Consider the following 20,609-nt stretch of genomic DNA (forward strand, 5'->3'; position numbering starts at 1 on the left):
GTGTTGAATTTCCAATTCTCGCTTATGTTAATTGTGCAGTACAAGAACATTATCTTATGGCTTTTGAGGCACAGAACTCAATCACTATTAGTGAAGATGCTTGTAATTTCATACAAATTCAAACCATTCTCCCATAAATGTGTATAATTCGTAATCCAAGTTTACCCCAATCAAAACTTTAGTTTTAAGGCACTAATCCCTGTTAAAAAAAGTCCTTCTTATGGATAATTTACAGTTGCCATCACAAAGTTTTGTTAGTAACTACCAATTAAAAAAAATGAAGTCTTTGGTCATGGTATTGCAAGAAGTGTACAGCTGTGGCATAGTTCTTATTTTCAATAGCATTTGCACCTAATTGTTTTGCAGTTTTTACGTTGAGAGAATGGTTTATGCTTTCATCACATATTTTCTTACAATACTAAGTTGTACCGAACACCTTGAATGTTGTTAGATTATATGTAGGCATTTAATACCATGCAGTGGCAAAGCCAATTGATTGGGATGATGTATAGATATTTGGCAGGCATTGCCATCATTTGTCTCATGTGACAAATTGTCAAGTGGCTGACCAGACCCAACGTATTAAGAGGTCTCTATGGACCCGGGAAGCTGGCCTACTAGGGCCTTTGTGCTAGACCCATGTTCTACCTGGGGGCAGTACAAGGTGGGATTTGCTGAGTCCCCCTCTAAGCCTGAAGACCTAGGCTCAGAAGATATGGAATATTGAAAGGTACATCTTCCCTTTTCCCAAAGACATAGGGCCTCATTCTAATTTTGGCGGCAGACTGCGAGAATGCCTGCAGGGGCTGGTGCCCCCAGCAGGCTTGGTTTTCACAGGAGCACTGGCAACATTGGCAACGGTGCCAGTGCTTTTGTGTCCCCATTCCCGTGGAGTCCTATGTGACTCCACGGGAATCGGGACTTATCTTTTCTGGCGCCTGACAGCCCGGGCCGCCAGGACTTGTAACATCCCGGTGTCACCGGGATATCAGGCATCAGAACAGTGTTATGAGGTCGGCGGCAACCCACCGGTAGCACTGGTGGTTTACCGCCGACCTCGTAATGAGGCCCATAGATTCACATGCTTGAATATTCCCCCCCCCGTCGTCACACTCGAAATCCCCTGTTATATATTGACAAAAATCATAGCAATTAAATGGCCTTATATAACATGTAGAGGTTCCTGATTGTAGCCTATTCACCGCATTTTGATTATTTTCTTGTTTCAGCCAATGAGGTGGACAGGACGTTAGCTCCATGCAAGGCAGACAACTTCATATCCTTCACTGTAGGTTACCGACTAGGAAATCCTCAACTGTCTGTGAGCTTTTTCCAATAGTTTGAATATATTTTCGTAAAATTTCACAACTTTCACCAACATTTCTGGTGCAGCTTGGTCTCCTAAGAGTAAGGGAGTCTCTGCTAGAGAGGAATTCCCCTGATCAGCCCCCGCCTCTCTGCACAGGAACCATGAAAAGCCTGCTCCTCAGAAAAGGAGAGCTTCTTCATTGAAAAGGGCATTTCTACCGCCCTCCAAGAACCAAAGGCAGGATACATCCTGAACTAAGGGACAAATCCTGTGAGGAAAAACAGCAAATAAACAACTGAAAGGCATTCTCACTCATCATCCGTGGGGCCCCTAACAATGAATACAAGGGACAAACATTGGAAATGAAGGGCAAGGCATGAATCAGTTCAAAGTGTTGCCAGGGCATTAGCAACAGCGAACAAGGTGAACAACTAAGGAGACCGCTTTAAGTAAATGTTCAAGCTTGCTAATAGCCTTTTTTCACCACACTCAATCCTATACATCACATCTAATATAAAGAGAAATAATGTAACATAGGTGGTCTGGAGTGCGTAGAATGTAAGATGTTTGTTATTTCAAAAGTAACAGATAGGGACCGGTTTTTAAAATATTCTTGCATCCTACTCGAGAAGATGCAGTAATCTTATCTATGGCTACAGTGCCTCAAAGCCAACCCTAGCATTCGGTCGGTTCCTTCTCCCTTCCCTCTTCAACTCTGCGACCCATCCAGCTCATCCGGTATAGGGCAGCGAGACTTACCCTTGGAATTAAGCCCAGGGACTGCATCTCTCCTGCACTAAAAATTCAATTCAAATACCTCTGCATCATCCACAAGCTGTCTGGGACTGGGGACTACACTATCTTCAACTTTATCCCACTTAATACTCTCCCTCTAGACCACTTTGTTCCTCTGGCACCAACTCTCTGTGTGTGAAGCATTTTGCTAAACAGAGGGCAGGGGGTCGCTCACTTTCCTCTGCAGGCTCCCTCCTCTGGAATAGCCTCCCCTCCTGCACCTTGAGCAGGATCTTCTCAAATTCCCAAAGCTCCTTAAGACCTTCCTTTTTTCCTCCTCTTCCCCCCTTCTCTTCTCTGCTAATCCCACAATTGCGGAATCGGTGTACTTGGCCCTTATGCATCCTCAGGGCCTCGACCACCCACACAAATTCTTCCCAGTTCGTGTCTATCCACAGCACTTAGCATCTACACACCCTCCGCTCTGGAGGCTCGCACTTACACCTCTCGTGGCCCAGGCCGTATAGCACTCAACATTCCGAGCACTTAGTCTATGACTCACTCTCAAGCTCGGATTCCCCAGCACTTACCACCTCTTCCCTCTTCCTTTTTGCACTTGCACGTTCTGAATACTCACAAGGCATAGTCGGTTCTTCCCTCCTCCCTCTGTTCTTAAATATTGTGCTGTAATGTATTTCCCTCTCCTGCTCATTCCTTGCTCTGTGGGCGCTTTGAAACTGTATTTTCGAATGGATTGTGTCCTCCCATGTATTCCTTATCTTTGATAAATCTACTTCCAGCTTGATGGCCTCGGAATTATTTTTCCAGTAGAGGGCGCTGCGTGTCGACGTCCCTCGAGTAGGTGTCCCTCGAAGGTCTCTGTATCGGCGCTGACATCACCATAGGTATAAATAGTCTCGCTCAGCGTCCGTTGCTCAGTTCTGTTTTTCCACGCTTCGTAAGCCTCGGAGACGCAGCGCTCGGTTCCTCAGTGAATGTTTCCAAAACTTTGATTTTCTTGAAGAAAACTTCAAATCTGCGATGGCATCTTCGTCCGTTTCATTGACGCCACGATCCAGTTTAAAAAAATGCTGGGATTGTGGAAAAAAGATGTTTTTGACAGATCCTCACAGTCTGCCTGTGGTGCCTGGGCCCAGCGCACCTGTTCCTTGAGTGTGATGAATGTATGTCCATGACGGCGAAAGCTTTGAGAGAGCGTATGGGGAAGCTGGAAAAAGGTAAGGCCGTTAAACCTTCTACCCCTTCAAAATTGTCCTCGGCCGAGTCGAGACATTCTTCTCCTTGTCATCAGAGTAAAGATTCACGCTCGAGATCTCGAAGTGGTTCTCAACACTCATCCAGATCGAGACATACCATGAAGAGGTGCTATAGATCACCTTCCTCTTCGTCTTCCAATTCACCAGAAAGGGTCACCCGCCCCACGAAACACAGCTCTCCAGCTAAGTGCGAAGAATTTTGCAAAAAAATGCTAAGGGTCTTCGAGAACGCGGCCTTGTCACCCTCGGAGACGCCTGGAGGTGATACCCCGGGTGAAAGACCCGAAAAAGAGAAACGCTGTGAGTCGTCAACCTCAGCAAATAAAAATCCTCGAGAGCGTCACAAACCCTTGAGTAGAGACAAGAGCCCTTTGCACAAGACTGCGTCATCAATGCAGTCGTTGGCCCCGACAAGAGGGAAGTCATCGAAACCTCATACCCCGACCGCGCCATCCGTGCCCGAGGCTTCGAGGGATCCTTTGAAGGCGTCCAAAAGGACATCAACGACCTCGAACTGAATTACGATTCTCTCGACGATATCAAGGCCATACTCGAGTATGTCGACGCCGTGTGTGAGTTTGTCGAGACCTATGACGTCTCCATTGACGACTACAACCCTATCTCAAGCAGTGTTGGCCAATTTAGCTCCCTCATCGCTTGAAATGGGTTTTACTCCTTACCCACGCTCTGACTACTTCAGAGCTTTGTCCTCTATTTATGAGGAAGGGGAAGATTCTGATAATGAGAGGCCTTTTGGCTTATATTCTACAAGAATTCCTATTCCAGAGGAGCTAATATCAGAGGAAGGCAGATTGAAAGATCTTCAGGAGTCTTTACAGGATGCCAGTGGCATAGATACCTCCCCAGAGGCAGACTTCGGCAGACCAGAACCTGGGGAGCATACAGAGATGTCTTATAGATCTCTCATGGCTAGAATTATAGAGTTTGTTGGGTGGTCAACACCTGCACCCTCCTTTCACCAAGATGACTTAACAGACATCTTACATAAGGGACCTCAAGAAGACCCTATAGTTACTTTTCATGCAGCATTACAGAGAAAGATAACTGCAAATTGGGAAACACTGGTGGTTACCCCTGCAGTAAACAAAAAGCTCTCAGCGAAGTACAGAATGTCGGCCTCAGATCCTCTGTACTTAACTAAGCATCCGACCCCAGAGAGCTTGGTAGTACAAGCTGCGACTTCGTCAGGCAGGCAATCTGCGTACCCCACAATACCACAAGATAGGGACGACAAGAAATTTGACGCCATGGCCAAAAAGGTCTTCTCGGTATGCAGCACGGCACTTAAGTCAGTTAACGCCACTTGCACGCTAGCGAGATTCAGCCACACCCTTTGGGAGAGCGCTTCATCGGCGGGTGACCGTCTCCCAGAAGGAGAGGAACGAGACGCATTCTTGAATATCATCAAGGATGGGAAAGATGCGATGTGTGAGTCCCTCCAAACAGGTCTTGACTCTGCTGACAGCATCAGCAGAGCCATGGCGGCCAGTACCACAATCCGCAGATTGGCGTGGCTGCGGAAATCTGGTTTTGCTCCTGATGTACAACCCAGACTTCTAAATATGCCCTTTGACAGCACCTCTCTATTTGGCAAGAAAGCTGATGACAGTTTGGAGAAATTGCAAACCTCCAAAGCGGCAGCCAAATCCCTTGGGGCTGCAATTCATCACTCTCCAAACCGCCTCACAAGTACGTCAAAGCCCTTTCGTTTTTACTCCGCATTTAGAAAAGGCAGAGGGCAGCCAGCTCAAAGGGGCTAGAGACGATTTACCTGTGGTGGACGGGTCAAAGGTACCAAGTCTGCATCAGCAGGTGCTGCCTTAGCCTCAGCATCTGCGCCAGCCACTCCAAAACCCCTCTTGGGGTCTCTCCACACAAAACACCAGTAGGAGGCAGGTTAGCTCAACATCTGACAGAATGGCAGGCTTTTACATCAGATGCATGGGCATTGGAGACAATTGCCCAGGGTTACTGCCTGCCTTTCCTATGCACTCCTCAGAGCCATCCACCGGGGAGCAACTCTTTGAAGTTTCCAGACCTGCTCCTTATGCAGGAGATTTTAGACCTGCTAGAGAAAGGTGCCAAAGAACCGGTACCTGTAGCGGAGAGGAACAAGGGTTGGTACTCCCCTTACTTCCTAATACCAAAAAAGGACGAAGGATCGAGACCCATCTTGGATTTACGAGAATTGAACAAATTCCTCAGGAAGGACAAGTTCAAGATGGTAAGCCTTTCTTAGATCCTTCAGGCCTTCCAGTTTCAGGATTGGTTGGTATCTCTGGATCTTCAGGATGCTTACTTTCATGTGCCTATCCATCTCAAGCACAGAAAGTACCTGAGGTTCGCCATTGGCAGCTCTCACTATTAATTTTGGGTTCTCCCATTTGAGCTGACCTCCGCCCCAAGGGTCTTCACCAAGTTAATGGCGGTCGTGGCAGCAAGTCTAAGGAGGGGAGGGATTCATGTCTACCCATACCTGGACGACTGGTTGATCAGAGCAGTGTCCCCGGAACAAGCTCAGATCCAGCTAGATTATGTTTGCCACTTCCTCCACAAGCTGGGCTTCTCCCTCAACTTAAAGAAGTCACATATGATACCATCACAAAGACTCCAGTTCATTGGAGCAGTCCTGGACACATCCCTGGGAAAAGCCTCACCGCCAGAGGTGAGGGCTCAAGATATTCTACAGATGGTGACCAGATTTCCAAATGCCCAGCGTCTACCAGCCTTCGATTTTTTGAGGTTGTTCGGCCTCATGGCATCCTGCATTTTTCTAGTGCCAGAGGCTCGCCTGAGAATGAGATCTCTCCAGTGGGCGCCAAGGACCCAGTGGTTGCAATTCTCAGGAAGGATGTCAGATCTCCTACAAATAACGGAACAGAGTAGCACGATGAGACCTTCAGTGGTGGGCCTGTCAGGAGAACATTTTGAAAGGAGAACCGTTTTGGCAACCATGGCCGGAGATAACAGTAGTCACGGACGCCTCACTCACGGGGTGGGGACCACATACCAACGACTTAACCATCAGCGGTCGTTGGTCTCCATCGGAGTCCAGACTACACATCAACCTATTAGACCTGAGAGCAATCAGGCTGGCACTGAAAGCTTTTCTGCCATCAGTACAGGGAAAATATTTTCTGATAATGACGGACAACACAGTGGCCATGCACTACCTCAACAAAAGAGGAGGCGTAGGGTCACTGCCACTGTGCAGAGAGGCAATGCAGCTCTGGTTCTGGGCAATTCAAGAAGGAATCTCTCTATCCACAGTTCACCTAGCCATTGAGAAGAACACGGCGGCGGACGCTCTGAGCAGGCAGACCACAGTCTCCCGCGAGTGGGAACTAGCTCAGGAAGTCCTTCAAGAGATCTTCACCCTTTGGGGAACCCCTCAGGTATATCTGTTCGCAATGAGTGTCAACATGAAATGCGAACAGTACTGCTCAAGGGAATTTCCCCTGAGAGGAGCTCTAGGAGATGCATTTGTGGTGGACTGGGAGTTTCCACTTCTTTACGCATTTCCTCCAGTCCCTGTCATTCCTCGCGTAATAAGGAGGCTCAGAAAATTCCAGAAACCCATGATTCTAATTGCCCCGGATTGGGCCAGGAGAACGTGATACATCTAGACATGTCTATCTGTCCTCCGATTCGTCTTCCACAAAGAGAGGATTTTCTCTCGCAAGAGGAAGGTCAGGTTCTCCATCTGGATATCAGGACTCTCAACCTTCATGCTTGGTTTATGAAAGGTTGAGATACAACGATTGGGACCTCCCGGATGACGTAATGGGGGTGTTGCTTTCGGCCAGAAGCCCAGCAACTAAATCTTTATACTGCAGCCATTGGACCAAATTCTGCAGCTGGTGTAGAGATGAGGATATTGACCCTTTCTCATGCAGTACACCGATGATGTTATCTTTCCTGCTATACTTGGAAAATTCAGGACTTCAAGCTGGCACAATCAACGTTTACCTCGCCCACGCTATCAATCTTTAAACGCATGGCTGAGGAACCTTCATATTTCAAATTGCCTCTAGTCATTCAGTTTCTGAAAGGGTTGACTAATGTCTTCCCCCCAACTCCTTTTAAGGTTCCCCTGTGGGATTTAAATCTAGTCTTAAAATGTCTAATGGGCACTCCTTTTGAACCTCTTCATTCCTGCCCATTAAGATTTCTTACTCTAAAAACAGTTTTCCGAGTGACTTTAACGTCTGCCAGAAGAGTGAGCGAACAACAAGCTTTTTCTTGCAAACCTCCACATACTATTTTTCACAAAGATAAAGTAGTTCTTCAAGTGAAGCCGAATTTCCGCCCAAATGTTGTCTCAGAATTCCATATGACACAAAAAATAACCTTGCCTTAATTTTACCATCCTCCTAACCCAGGGAAAGAGGACGAGAGATTGTACAGGCTGGATCCAAAGCGTGCCTTGAGTTTTTACATCAACTGACTCGCAAGTATTAGGCAAGCAGACCAGCTGTTTGTGGGGTATGCAGGACATAAACTAGGTTTACCCATCACGAAACAGACCATTTCAAGATGAATAATTCTAACTATCATAGAGTGCTATAAATTGGCAGGAAAGGACCCTCCTCACACCTCAGGGCTCATTCAACAGGGGTATCGCAGCCTCATCCGCTCTCCAAAGAGGAGTTTCTATAAAAGACATCTGTGCGGCTGCCACATGGTTGTCTGCACATACTTTCACCAAATTCTACAGTCTAGATTTCTCCACTAACCAGGAGACTAGATTTGGGAAAGCTGTATTGCACTCTGTGCACTCTTAAAACCTTTCTAAATTTTACTCCCGCCTCCTGTACACATTACTGCTTTGGGAGTCTATCAAAGATAAGGAATATGTGGGAGGACACAATCCATTCGAAGAACAAGTTACTTACCAACTGTAACATTCTTTTGACTGGATGTTCCTCCCAAGTATTCCTTATCGCCCCTCGCATCCTTCCCCGCAGTAGAACTTCCCTTGTAGTTGCAGCCTACACTCCTTCAAGGGTACTAACCATCTCATACTGGACAAACATAGCACCTCAAAACGGAACTGAGCAACGGACACTGCGCAAGACTATTTATACCTATGGTGACGTCAGCGCCGATACAGAGGCTTTCGAGGGACACCGACTCAAGGGACATCGACGCGGAGCGCCCTCTACTGGAAAAATAATTCCAAGGTCAGCAAGCTGGAAGTGGATTTATCAAAGATAAGGAATACGTGGGTGGAAGATCCAGTCGAAAGAACGTTACAGTTGGTAAGTAACTTGTTCTTCTAATTGTATAAGCGCCGAAAAAAGCGAACAATAAATAAATAAATAAATGCATACATAATCAATCAGGAGCTACCAAATATTGTGTAATTTACTGATAAAAGGAACCATTTATTCAGTAAACCTTGTCGGTATCATCATAACTCAACAGCATCAGTAAAGCAACAAATGGCAGGTCAACTGGAATTATAGCTTAAATATATGACAGCACCTCCTTCCATAGTTAGCCATATCTTGCATCGAGATGGATTGTGTTGGTTAGCCATATCTTGCATCTAGTCTAACTCTGTTTGTTAACCATATCTTGCATCTAGCTTAGTTATGTTGATTGGCCATATCGTGCATCTAGCCTGATTGCCTGGTACACCATAAGTGGTAAGTGTCACTGCATTTACTTTTGTACCCCCATATTAGGTCTTTCTCCCTCCTTCCAGGTGTCGCCAAATCTAGACGATACTGCACTTACTGTTGTGGCCGTACTGGGCCTCTAAACCTCTATTCAGGTGTCCCAAGTCCAGGTGCTACTGCGTTTAGTGTTCTGACTCAGATTAGGCCTTTGTCCCTCTATCCAGGTGTCCCAAAACTAGGAGTTACTGCATTTAGTGTTCTGCCCCATAGTAGGCCTTTTTCCCTCTTTCCATAGTGTCCCATAACTAGAAGTTACTGCATTTACTGTTGTGCCCCCATATTAGGCCTTTCTCCCTCTATCCAGGTGTCCCAAGTCTGGGTGTTACTGCATTTAGTGTTCTCACTCAGATTAGGCCTTTCTCCCTTTATCCAGGTGTCCCAGGTCCAGGTGCCACTGCATTCGCAGTTGTACCACCATACTATAGACCTTTCTCCCTATATCCAGGTGGCCCAAATGTAGGTGTTTCTGCACCCACTGCTATACATTTATGGTTGTACCCATTTTGGCACCTTTTGGGCCCTCCTCCATCTATCCAGGTGGTTAAATCCTAGGTGTTTCTGCCTTGTCCCTCTTCAGAGACCTCGAATCCAGGTGTTACTACCTAGGCTGCTCCGCCCACTTCAGGTCCAGATAGACCAGATCCAAGGGTTACTCCATTACCAGTGCACACCCACTTGCTAGATACTGACACATTTACGACTTCTTGACCTCCATCCTAGGCCCACGCATCTACCAGGCATCCCAAAGCTAAGTGCTGCAGCTGAGCAACCCTAAACCCGGTAGCCAAACTACAGGTGCCCTTGACTAATCACCATATCCCCAACTCAGACACCTTACCAACCATGGGATCGGATAACCCAGCAATGGGACCTAGCATAAAGCCCCATAACCTCGGCTGTCACAGTGCCATCGGTAGTGCCCCACCCAGACGCCCTCCCCCACACTACACAAACCACCAGACCTCCACCGACACAAAGGCGAGCTAGCCGCACAACCCACCTCCTACAACATGTACCAAAGGACCCAAGTATGAACAAGAAGGGGAAAAGCACATCTGAGACAGAAAGGAAAAACCTGCAAACGACCAAACTGCAAGGGTATACTACCCCCTGGTTCAACAACCACAACCAAAAGGACCTCAAGGGAAACACCAAAAACCAAACCGGAAACACAAAGGAAATATCAGTAAAAAACAAATTGGGAGGACCTACAACCCCTGGTACAACAACCGCAATAACGCAAACACACTAAACCGATAAATTCCAAAGAACCACAATATGCCACAACATAGAACGGGGTGATGTGAGAGAAAACTCAAAGAAAGAACAAATCAAATGGAACTACACCATGGCACCCCGTCAATAAACAGAGACACAACAATGGAACACACACCGACCAGCATAATAGAAAATAGAACAAACTCCAAGAGAAGGGAAAAATCTCTATACCTAACACTGTACCTCACAACAGATCGCCAACCAGAACCATTCACAACCACCAGCGACACCAGACGCTTCAGCAAGATAACAGAACCACACTGGAAAAGAACACAAACACTGAGAAGGAACAAAAGGGAAAACAACGCCCTCACGCCATACATCACCAAAACACTAGTGCACCTACAGCAACTGCAACGAGACACAGAAGAAGAACCGCAAGAAGTTAGGAGCAACCCAATCCAAAACCTTGCAGATCTACTCAACAAAGAAACCTACCCTACTGAGCCCACCGCACACCCTGAGAGCAACAATGAAAACTGACAACAAGACCACCATGTGAAGAAACCTGGAACAAAACAAAGCACTGTTGTGAAAATACACTGCAATCTAATCAACGCCAGATCAGTGTCAAAACATGCTACAGAGATCTACGATCTACTCTAGGATGGTAAATAGACATCTTATTTGTCACAGAAACCTGGTTAGAAAACTACAAAGTCACGCTACACAGCTGCCTAGCCAACAACTTCAAATGAACACAGGTAAACAGAATAGGAAAAAGAGGAGGCTTGCAATAGCCTACAAAGTACACCTACAAATAAAAACAGACACCCGCTAAACATCACAAACTGAGAATCCCTCGTCCTTCACCTGACTGCCAATGCAAAAACAAACCTCACATTCATACTCAGCTATGGACCACAGACCTTTGACACAATATTTGTTGACACCCTCATAGAAGCCATCACAAATGTAGCCATCAAACACGACCACCTGATCATACTCTCGACTTTTGAAGAAGAGAACACAAACTCTCAAAAATCACTAATCAAGCGATTAGAGACAATTAAACTATGCCAGATGGTAAAAGAAGCAACACACACAGCAGGACACTCTCAAAGCAATCTCTGCCAACAAAAACTAGTCTCTACTGCGCCACTAATACAAATACTATGGAACAATCACCTCATCATACCATTCGTGATCAAACTACCAGCCAAAGCAACCAAACGGCCCCAAAAGCTCCACACGTTCTCGAAAAGAAACTGGAATACCATCAAAAGTAGAAACTTAAAATAACAACTGGAATTCTCGAAACCTTCAACCGCAAGCCTGGACGGAACCAACTTAGACGAAAGAGCAGACCTAATATAGAAATGAATCGCCGATACAATAGACAGCATTCCCCCCAAAAAAAGTCCTCCCTTCACAAAAGAAAGCAGTGGCAAGATGGTTCACACCCCACTTCAATACAATAAAAAAATGCAGAAATTTCGACTTGAATGGAGGAAGAAATACGACCAGGCAAAAATAATAAACTATCAAAGACAAATCACAGCATACAAAAAGGAAATTCTCCAAGCCCAAACGAAATACTATGACAACCGAATCACAGTAACGACCAACACCCAAAAGGAACTATTCCACATCATAAATGGGATAAGAAACCCACCGGGATGCAACACACCAGTACCCTCACAAAATCTATGCAACAACCTTGCAGATCCCTTCAAAAATAAAATCACCAACATACATTGGAACATACAGAGCAGATCAATCGACCAGACAGTGCACCAGACCCCACTGACCCTGGGACCACATAATAACCCACAAAGCTTCACACAAATATTAGAAGACAGATTCATCAAATTGGTGAAACTTCGCAATAAAGCTGAATCACCAATGGACCCTTGCCCACCAGACTTCTATAAATCAATACTAGCACAAGGCACGCCACTGCAATGCCACAGAAACCTCTTCAACCAGTCACTCTCAATGGGTAAAGTACAGTGGTCTTTCAAATCTGCATACATCAAACCACTCCTCAAGGATACTACAGGTGATGTGGAAGACCTTTCCAACTACAGACCGCTTTCAAAAATTCCCTATCCGTCAAAACTGCTAGACTCCTATGTCTATGAACTAACACTGGAATTCATTGAGACACACCAAATGATAGACCAAGCACAGATCGGCTTCAGACCCATGAGAGGAATGGAGATGGCACTTCTCTCGATCTGCGATGACCTAAAGACCAATGCCGACTCCAACACAAACGCTGCACTGATATTACTTGACTTCTCCTCAGCGTTCCACATAGTCAACCATCGCATCCTAATCGGAAGACTGGAAGAAACAGGGATCATCGACACAGCACTGACCTGGATTAAGTAATTCCTATCTGAAAGAACAGAAACAGTTTGGATGAAACCATTCAAATCAGCGCTGCGAAACACCAACTGTGAAGTACCGCAACTATCCTCCCTGTCCAGGCATAAGTGCCTGAGTGAATTCCCCCACCCACAGCCAAGTACCTGCACACATGACTGCCTAGCATAAGATGCCCCAGTGGACACGGACACACGTCAGCAGACCCAGCACCTGGGCCATGCCAACAGGGTGAAGTGACGGAATGGCATATCAGCAGCCATCGGGCAGGGCGCCAAGGGCACCCTGAGCATCACAGCAGCAGGAAAGGGTGGCAAGTGAACAGTCCAAGTGCCATGCACACCACACCCTGGCTGGTGCACCCTGTGCTAGCGGGGGATTGTGGTGCGTGAGTAACCACGACACCATGCAGTAGTCACACCAACATCTTGCTGGCCCAGTTGGCCTGCACCATGTTGGAATGGCAGACATGCCACATGGAAGAAAATGTCTACCTACACCAACATGGGCTCACTGTACACCACAGAGCAACCCTGCTGGCATGCCAGTGCCATAGAGTAAGGGACCACCCACACAAGGTGGGTGCCACCCAGGGAGGGGATGTGGGGGCATGAAGCACCACAAGCATGTAAGCCATACATCAGCTGCTCCAGCATGGACACCATCCCCCTGCCAAAGACCAACTGGTCATGTGTCACACTCATTGCTGCAACCATCCCCATAATGCTGTGCCCACATGCAATGTCCCCTGACCAACCATGCCCACCTGCCCAAATGTGTGGGGTTCCACTCTATATGATAGCAAATGTTTCTTGCATGCCAACCATATCTGACAACATTTCCTATGGCCCCTACAGGCACTCACGATCTCCTGAGACATTGGAGGAGGATGAGGGGGCATGTGTCGGCACTGATTCTTGCGTAGACTATGTATACCTCCGTTCCCAAGTACTAGTCAGAGAGATAGAAATAACTTGCTGACCAGTTATTGAGGTCACAGGTGGCTGGAACAAAACACCGGGTCCCCAGGTAGCTGCAATGGAAACAGGGAATTTAATATAACAATCACGTGTACAGTATGTGACCAAAATATAATCACAAGAAGACAGAAAGCTGACACCTACCAGATGGTATGCTGGGGAAGATATGTAAGTGGAGGGAGGCAGACAGGATATCTGAGTATTCCCCACTTGGGTGGTGCAAGTTGGTATGTAAGTGAAGGTGGAGCGGATGAAACACCTGATGCTTGATGATACTTGCCGTAAAACAAAGCAGAAACTCAGGTAGTGGCTCTGAGTATGAGAAACGTCCAAAAACAGTCCAAGGGAACACAGAACGGGATCCAAAATTCAGTTCGCTAGTTCAATACACCAATACAGAAGACGTGAGTGCAAGAGGCAGTCCGTAATGCCGTTCCGAGGTCGTAGCAGTTCAAAGGATTCGATCCGGATAAGGTCGTCGTAGCCATGGAGCTGTCAAAGAGGAGTCTGTGAATCAGAGCTGTGGTCAATATCCAAGAAAGCAGAAGTTCAAGGTAACTTGGGAAACGCTGTAAGCTGGGTGAGAACGCAGCTGAGAAGCGTTGGTTAGGATTTCCAGCGGTCCTTTATACCATTACCAAGGTAACGCGATCATGTGCCTTGGTCCGTCGCACGTGATTGTGTATTCGTACAGCATGAGCACGTGACTTGATCCGTCGCACGTGATCGCATAGTCGTACAGCATGAACATTGCCTAGTTTCCAAGGCAACTGCCAGCATGGTCGAAGCCGCCACGAATACTGTGGTCGTATTGAAGCAGGCTTCGTAGTCGAACTACGATGGCGGCACTGTGCAACTTGGCCCCCACGTTGCTGCCTGGAGTGATGACCATGAATGCAATGTGTGAGTTGTGTGTTAGCATGTTCGTGACTTGCACTGGAGGTGTCATGATGTATACTGGAGGTGGCATGTCATGTGGAATGCGTGACAGCAGTTCCATCTGGGAGTGGTGCATCCAGGCCCTCCCACAAAGATACAGACAGACTATGCCGAGGCGGATGTCCTGCCATGAGACACCGCTACCCAGCAGGGCCAAGCCCACCAGAACCACTGCAAGGCCCTCTACACCAACTACCGCAGCTGGGGGTTATAACACCGAGGCCACACCTCCAGGCAGGGTGACTATGGAGACACATGGGGACACCAGCCCAGTGTCACCGCCTACGGAAGGGCCACAAACACCTGAGAGCCCTCACCCCGCCAGCGTGCACAAACCCCTGGGAGCCGGACTGTGACACACCTTCCTATGGCTCCCCTGACCACAGCCCAGAGCCACTGCACATCACCCCTCCCATACGGCACACACCACCAAGCAGCATCGTACTGCAGAGGCTGGAGGAGATGGGTTGGCGACAGAGGGATATGGAGGCAATAGGACATACTATGAACACCTACAGGCAATCCGTGATTGCCTACAATGGGCCACCCGCAGGATTATGCGACCCATGACGAGGAACCGGGTGGTGGCAGCTTCCAGTACGGCCGCTCTGACAGTATATGGGCAGTGGGTCAGGGAGATGGCGGAAGGGGTCCCGGCACTCACAGAGGCCATCCGCGAGAGCACGGAGGTCTCACTCCAACATCCCTGTGGGCCAAGCTCCATACCTTCCACTTGGACGACTCCTTCAGAGGAGTGTCAGCAGAGCACACCAAGGTGACGGGCTCAAAATCACCAGGGGCTGGAATGGGTGGGTGAGAGACCACGTTATAATTGACATTGAGATACTTATTGCCCTGAGTGGTCATGCTGGGGCGCTGGTAGTGGGTGGGGGTAGTGGGGCTGATACTGTGCAGGGGAGTTGGTGGTGACGGGCGGGGGTGGTAGTGTGCTGGGGAGTTGGCCGTGGGCGGGTGAGGGGGATAGTGTGCAGGGGAGTTGGTGGTGGGCGGGAGGATGGGGGACAGTGTGCAGGGGAGTTGGTGGTGGGCAGGGGGTGGGGGATAGTTTGGGTACATAATTTCATTAAAACTGTTAAACTTCATCAATGTGAGGACATTCCTGATTGTATTATTGTTGTATTTATTGATAGAGGTGAGTGGCACTGCATCCTCATCCTCTGGGGTGGCATGTCCATGTTAGGGGGAAGCAGAACATTTCTCTTCATGCAGATATTGTGCAGTATGACACACACAGGCACAATTCTATCCACTTTCTCTGGAGCGTACATCAGGGCTCCTCTGGTACATTCGAGGCAGTGGAAAAAGTCCCTTAAAGAGACTGTAGGACCGCTCCATGCCCACACGGGTCCTGCTGTGAGCGTAGTTTTAGGCAATACCCTGCAGTGTTTGTGGATCACGCACAGGGATCATTAGCCAGTGCAGCTGTGGGTATCCTGAATCCCCTGCATGGGGGGAGGCACAGCCATTAGGAATCCAATTTAAATACTCAGATTCTAGCAACAAAATCAAGGCCCACTGAGCTTTTCTCAATCCTACAGGAGCTAAAAGGACGTACTACTATGTCCACAAAACCTGTAGATAATAATTGGTGCCAACATGTCCATGATGGCTTTACAGAGAAAACACGTAAACATCAGGACAAGATACAAGACCAGGTAAAATTACTGTCTGCTACTACAGATTTTACCCCCAATGTGGTTAAAGGACCTGCTCCTGAATCGGTACTTTTTCGCATTCAAAACAGTATCAGATGAGGAAGTCTTGGAAGCGGTCCACAAACTTAAAACTACCTCTTGTAGAGGCGAAATGTTTCCTGCTACATTGTTTAGAGAGTTTATCTCAACACTAGTTCCCTGGGTCACAAGGTTCATAAATCGTTCCTTCCAAGAGGCCTCTGTACCTGAAAACATTAAGGAGGCTTGGGTTACCACCTTACTGAAGAGGGATAACCTTGATCCGGAAGAAGTTGGTAATTACCGCCCTATTACCAACGTTCCTTTTATCCTTAAAATTAAGGATAAAATAACATATATGCAGTACCACATGTTTGTTGAAAGACAGGACATTCTAGCCGTTCAGCAATCTGGTTTCCGTCCCAATCATGGGACTGAGACAGCTTTGCTTGATCTGAAGTTGCATTTTGCAGGCGTTATTGAAGAGGGTACTGCAGCGCTGCTTCTGCTTTTAGATCTATCCGTCGCCTTTAATCTTGTGGATCATTGTCTCTTGGCAGATATATTATCTACTATTGGCAGATGTACTCCCTCTGCCACAGCATGGTTCAAATCCTTTCTTGGTCCAAGAAGTATTAATGTTGCAAAGGAAGCTGCTTACTCCAACAGGACTGTTCTCACTTGTGGGGTACCTCAAGGGTTGTGTCACCCCTGCTTTTTAATGTCTATTTAAGACATATTTGCGACCTCCTGTCTACTCTGGCGGTATATTTTGCAAATTACGCCGATGATATAAAGATCGTTCTGAGGCTATCAGGCATACACACTAATGACTCTGTGCATATCAGTAACTTCTTTATGGTGATACAAAAATGGATGGCAATTAATGAATTAGCTCGGACCAACTCAAGGACTGAGGTCCTCCTCCTGGGCACCCAACACAAGCTTAAAAAGCTTGATTCCAATTATGACAATTTTACCATAGCCCAACATGTTATCCCTGTTTCCAAAACAGTAAAGATGTTGGGAGTCTTTCTTGACCCCCAACTATCCTTCAACCGTCAAATGTTGTTACTTTACCCAACTATTATGGCACATTCGTCCCTTCCTATCTGACGCTAATCGACCGATGATCGCAGCTTCTATCATCAACACTAAACTGGGCTATTGCAACAGTTTACTGATAGAAACCTCGCAGACCAACATAAAAAAACTTCAGGTTATTCAGAACGGCGCAAAACGCGCTGTCTGTGGCTTGAAGCGTAAAGCATATGTTACTGACGCCCACAGGAGTTTTCACTGGCTGCCCATCCGACAAAGGTTACAGTTTAAGGGCCTAGTCACCGTTTTTAAATGGCTCCATGAGGAGGCAGCACTCTATCTAAAAACGAGAATAACGAGACACACCATACGCTCTAACGACGTTATCCGTTTGAGTCAACCATGCATCATTTTGAAGAAAATTGGGGGAGTCAGTTTCAACTCCTGGGCTCCTGCCCTGTGGAATGCCCTCCCAAAACATCTTGCTGACAGTGACTAAACCACCCTTTTCAAGAAACATCTGAAAATATTTCTTTTCGATGCTGAACTTGGCTAAATTACATGAAAACACTTCAATATCCTAATAAGCCAATTTCTCAACACACATTTTTTTGTCTTTATTTTTTTTTCTGGTGTCCTTTCTCTTCTTGGCTACATGTTTCTCTTTGTAAGCGCCTTGAGGCCTACGGGTCTGTGGCTCTATAGAAAAATGCAGATAGATAGATGGATTAGTTATGGTGTAAGGTGTGGCCGTACACAATATCAGGGCAATGGGCATCTTGTGCATGCAAATGTGCCTTCATTTCACGTCATGTTTATTCAATGTCTGTGCATGCTGTGTCACTCGTGTCATGCATTGTTACTGCATCACATGCCGCCTGTTCCCTTGCAGCATATGTTACGTGAGGTGTCTGTCAGTGACATGTGCAGCTGACATGGTGGCTGCCATGTGGCAATGTATTTGCACAGTGCATGCGGCAATGTATTTGCACCATGCACGTTGCATGCTGTATTTCCCATCGGCCCTCCCTGAGCATCTGGGTGCACCAGGTCACCATCGTGGGCTGAGCGCACATGGGTGCATGGCTGTGGTACTGGCAGGGTGGTTGTTGTGTGATGCAATGTGGCCATTTGTCAGCATTGCATTAGTTTGAGCATGTTGTGGTACCTGTAGTCATGTTTGTGTTTATAGTTGCTACTGTATCTGTACATCAGCTTCTCCATCCAGGTGAGTCCGACATGTGCATGCTCCCTGGGCTGCACTGTGACGTTGGTGCGGGAAGTCATGTACAGATTTTGCATTTGCTCGTCATGTCATGCTTTGTGTAGTTATTTGCATTACCCCACCCCCATTTGGACATTTATTTATTTTATTTAATTTATGTATTACATTTGTATAGCGCACAGCAGCCCTTGGGCATTGAGGCACTGTTACTTGAGGGTAGCTTAGTTACAGGGAGAGGGCACATAGGGAGAAGCAGTTGTAAATAGAGCAAAAAGAGCAAGTAAACATTCGGATACATATAATATACATATGAACATAGGTGAGTAACATCTATGTGGAATCACATTTATGTGGTGAACGGGTAGATTATGGCTCTAGATTGTGGCGTGTTTCAGGAGAAGAGCACTGTTTTCATGGCTTTGCGAAAGGTCATGAGGGAGGCCTCTCCTCGTATAGAGGGAGGTAGGGCATTCCAATGTGATGGTGCTAGGTAGGGGAAGCTGGAGCCCCCTGCTGTAATTCTTCTTTCCATCGGCATACAGAGCATGTTGGTGTAGAGTGTCCTAGTTGGTCTTGTGGAGGAGCAGGGGCGAATCCTTTGTGAGAGGTAATCGGGTGCTGAGTGGTAGATGCACTTGTGGGTCAGTGTCAGGGTTTTGAATAAGATTCTCTCTTTTTTTGGGAGCAGGTGGGCTGCTTTCCTGGCGGCAATAATGTGTTCTCTTTTTGCATTGCCTTGAGCTGAGCGGAGTGCGTTGTTCTGGATGACTTGTAGTCTGTCCAGGTTTTTGGTGGATGTTCCAAGGAAGAGGACGTTGCAGTAGTCTAGCCTTGAGCCCGTGATGGCTTGGGCTATGTTGGTGCAGTTCTTTTTGGAGAGAAATGGCCTAGCTGCATTGATTAGTTTGGGGTGGTAGGCTGCCGAAGAGGCGATAGCACTAACTTGTTTACACATGGATAGATTGGAGTCTAAGTAGACTCCAAGGGTTTTGACTGAGTCTGATACGGGAATTTTGATGGAGTCAATAGTGAAGTGGCTTAATTGTGAGTCGAGGTTTTTTAATGTGTCGGGCGAACCGACCAGGAGGAGTTCTGTCTTGTCAGAGTTAAGGCACAGTCCGTTTGCTGCCATCGTGGCCTGTATGGGGTTATAAATGTCGTTCAGCATAGCAGAGTCCTTGTCATAGTTGCCCGTGAGGGTGAGGAGGATCTGGGTACCGTCCGTGTAGTTGGTGTAGGAGATACCCATAGCGTTGTGGATGAAAAAGAGTGAGCGAGTAAAGATGTTGTATAGGGTGGGGGAGAGGCAGGAGTCTTGAGGAACTCCACAGAGCATGATGGTGGGTGAGGCAGAGGCTAGGTCAGAGAATACTTGCATGGTTCTGTCTTGTAGGAAAGAGGTGATCCAGGTCGTGGCATCGGGGGAGAATCTGGCTGTAGTGGAAAGGTGATGACATAGGACATGGTGCTCTACGAGGTCGAATGCTGTGGAGAGGTCGAGGAGTAGGAGTAGAGCTGGTTTGCCTAGGTCTCTGGCATCGTCCATCTGATTCTTTAGATCAAGTAATGTGGTTTCTGTCCCGTGCCTGGGGCGAAATCCAGATTGGCGTAGCCCTAGGAGCTTGTTTTCTTCAATGAAGTGCTGCACTTGCAAGTAGGCTTCTTTGTCCAGTATCTTGTGCAGGAAGGGGACAGTGGTGATAGGCCTGTAATTATTGGGGGAGGTAGGGTCGAGAGAGGTTTTTTTGAGGAGGGGGCGGACCCAGGCTTCCTTGAGGCAGGAGGGGACTTTCCCAGTGGCAAATGAGGCGTTGACGAAAGCAGTCAGCTATGGTGCAAGGGTCTTGGCACAGTCTTTAATAATAGAGGCGGGGCAGGAGTCACCCTTACAGTTGGATGGTTTTAGGGTCCTCATGAGGTTGATCATGTCTTGTTCCTGAATGACTTTGAATGAAAAGACGGGTAGAGTCAGGGTAGGTGGGGGGTGTGGGGGTGGTTGTGGTGGGGTGCAGGTGCTTAGTGGACTGGATTTTGGTTTGGAGTGTGCCAAGTTTGTTGCACATGGCTCTCTGGATTTCGTCACACAATGTCTTAT

At 47.2% G+C, this 20,609-nt stretch overlaps 1 protein-coding gene across 3 annotated transcripts in view; it reads left to right on the forward strand.

Moving 5' to 3' along the window:
• The window catches only part of IQANK1 (IQ motif and ankyrin repeat containing 1), a 1,215,835-nt gene that overhangs the window by 920,214 nt on the left and 275,012 nt on the right, over positions 1 to 20,609 (forward strand). The gene's annotated exons all lie outside the window — the stretch shown is intronic.

The sequence above is a fragment of the Ambystoma mexicanum genome, chromosome 5q (genome assembly GCF_040938575.1).
Source record: "Ambystoma mexicanum isolate Mex_15411 chromosome 5q, UKY_AmexF1_1, whole genome shotgun sequence".
NCBI classification, from domain to species: domain Eukaryota; kingdom Metazoa; phylum Chordata; class Amphibia; order Caudata; family Ambystomatidae; genus Ambystoma; species Ambystoma mexicanum.